The sequence below is a fragment of the Grammomys surdaster genome, unplaced genomic scaffold, assembly GCF_004785775.1.
Source record: "Grammomys surdaster isolate TR1022 unplaced genomic scaffold, NIH_TR_1.0 139, whole genome shotgun sequence".
NCBI lineage: Eukaryota > Metazoa > Chordata > Mammalia > Rodentia > Muridae > Grammomys > Grammomys surdaster.
The window spans coordinates 10,203,894-10,206,393 of NW_021604597.1; the positions used below are offsets into that span (position 1 = coordinate 10,203,894).

General features: G+C 37.3%; 1 protein-coding gene across 23 annotated transcripts in view; it reads left to right on the top strand.

Annotated features, from left to right (window-relative positions):
* The window catches only part of Mbnl1 (muscleblind like splicing regulator 1), a 172,996-nt gene that overhangs the window by 53,417 nt on the left and 117,079 nt on the right, over window positions 1–2,500 (top strand). The window lies entirely within an intron of this gene.

Here is a 2,500-nt window from a genome sequence, read left to right on the forward strand (position 1 = left end):
GTCTCTGTTTGTAGGACCAAACATTGTTACTAGTCCAAGTTACATTTTGAGAGTTCAATATTGATCCAAATTCTTTGCAATATTACTTCAAACCAAGCAGTTTCATGAAATTAATTTACCAAATGTGTACAGATGTCCATTCTCCTTATTCACCATCTTACCTGGGTAATTATAAACATTCTGATTATCATCTCTGCCTATGTTCTAGTATGATTAATTTACAAACATGTTTATAATTTTCAGATGTAACTTTTGAATAATATCTCTTATATGGATTAAAAATAAAATAGACAAAACTATGAACTGTAGGCAAAATTTTAAATAATGTATGCTTCATACTTAAATGGAACTAAGCCTGTGGCCTGATAGATAGGAAAAATAAGTCAAGAAATCAGCTTTATATTATTTTATATTCTTAGCCACCAAAGAATATGGATATTTATAATGGTGCTGATTCTTCTATCTTATGTTGTTTGGATCCTTTAAAATTAAATATTCCCTAAGGATTGTATATATGGCTGCCTATATCTGTTTTTTATTAATATGAATTAAATTTATAAATATATTAAACATTTAATAATATCTATTATGTTTTAGGAACTGGGGTTTAGAAGAAATTGATAATATACTTTGCTGTTAGGGAGATGGTAATTTTAGACAGAAAGACCTAAAGTAGCAAACATAATATGGGGTGGAATTGTGGTTGTTGTTGTTGTTATTGTTAGTTCATAGTTGGTCCAGCTTTACAGAGAAGATAGTATGTGAATAGTGATATAAACAAGAATGAATTTGCTGGGTTTCAGGGCTGTGGTGTATTCAGACAGATGGAGTGATAGTTTGTAGTATGTTGGTGGGGTTCCAGTAGTCTGTTTTGGGCAGAATCTGTGAAAGCTCGTCTCTGTAAGCATAAAGGGATGTGGGATCAGAAGCTAAAGAATGGTGTGTGTTGGTTCATATGTGGCGAAATCCCATCATGGCACTGAGGTTACAATGTCCTAGCATTTGGTTTTTATAGGAGGATCATCAACTTACGTTAAGCAGTAACATGACAAGTGTGATAGTTGGATTGACATGGATTCAGAAGTGAGTGACATGGAAGACAACAGGAAAGCAACATGTGTAGATGTGCCTGTAGACTTTGGCTGGGGAAGACACACAGTATGTGGGGAGCAGGATCGTGCACAGATGCCTGGCCAGGCAAGAGTTTAGTTCTCCTTACAGTGGTCTCTTCAACACTTGTGAGGACTGAGAGCCAACAGCTATTTGATAGAGAATGGATACCTCTAGGTCTAGAAAAGGAGTGGGGTCTTGAGAAGGAACCAGTCAAGGTGAAAGCTTGGAGACATTTCATGCTGGGGAGAACTGCAAAATGTAGACAAGCAGGAAGTCCAGGAAGAACTCCTACCCAAGGGTGATGTTTGAACAAAGAAATAGACGTGATAAGTAAGACCACTAAACAGTGAGAGTGAGTCAAGTGGAGGAGCGGAGAAGTAAGGTGGAGAAGACTTGGAGGTTGCTGTGTAAGAGAGGGAACCATTCAATGCTTGCCCAAAGACTGCTAGGCAGTGGAGGGCCTGTACAACGCTGGGATTTGTAGTATGTATTTGATTCCAATCATATATGCTTACATGGATACATGGACGCACATGTGTATATTTTGTGTCCTCATGTAATCTGAGTCCTCCTGTAGTAAACAATCATTTATACACCTGTGCTTTTGGGATGGCAACTATTTTTTTTTTTATCACTATTCTCAGGTTGCTCAGATGACTAATGTTGTTTATGCTTCTGGAACTATGTGGTCTAGTGGCTCCAATATGTAAGGAAATAAACATGCAGGACAGAGATTGCTATGTAGAGGCAATGCAGAAATGGTGATATTAGTGTGTAAATGACGAGAGACGGATGTGTCATGTCCTCTGGTTCTCCGGGTGGTGTGTGGTAGCTGATGAAATTGGTATGGACTGAAGAGGTGGTGACCACATGTGCTCTGTCTGTGTTCAAATCATGGAGACCCAAAACTTTGTGAATGCTGAGTCAAGACTCGGTCGGGATAGTGGATAGAGAACTTGACAGAACAGGACAGAACTGATCTTACTTTGACAGAGCTGTGCCTTAGAACCTGACAACTTTTGCAAATAACCTTCTTGAACACTGTGGTTAGTTCAACTTCTGAAGTCCCTGTCACAAGTTGCAGTTGCTATATAGTGTTTTCTAAATATAAATACCTTTGCTTAAGTAGCTTACTTTTTCTCCTAAACAGTATTTTGAATACTAATATCAGTCTTAAAGGTTAAATTCTACTAGATATTCATGCTTTTAGCATAGGTAGGTGTCTTCATATCTTGTATTCTGATTTCCAAAATTATAAATCTACCATTTACAATCAGCTTCTTTTAAAAAGGAGACTAATCACTATGTCTGTAGTGGTTTGAAATGTATACGTTAGAAGCCTAACTTTCTTCATTGATAGCATTCAAAAGGAAAACAAGCCAGAAAC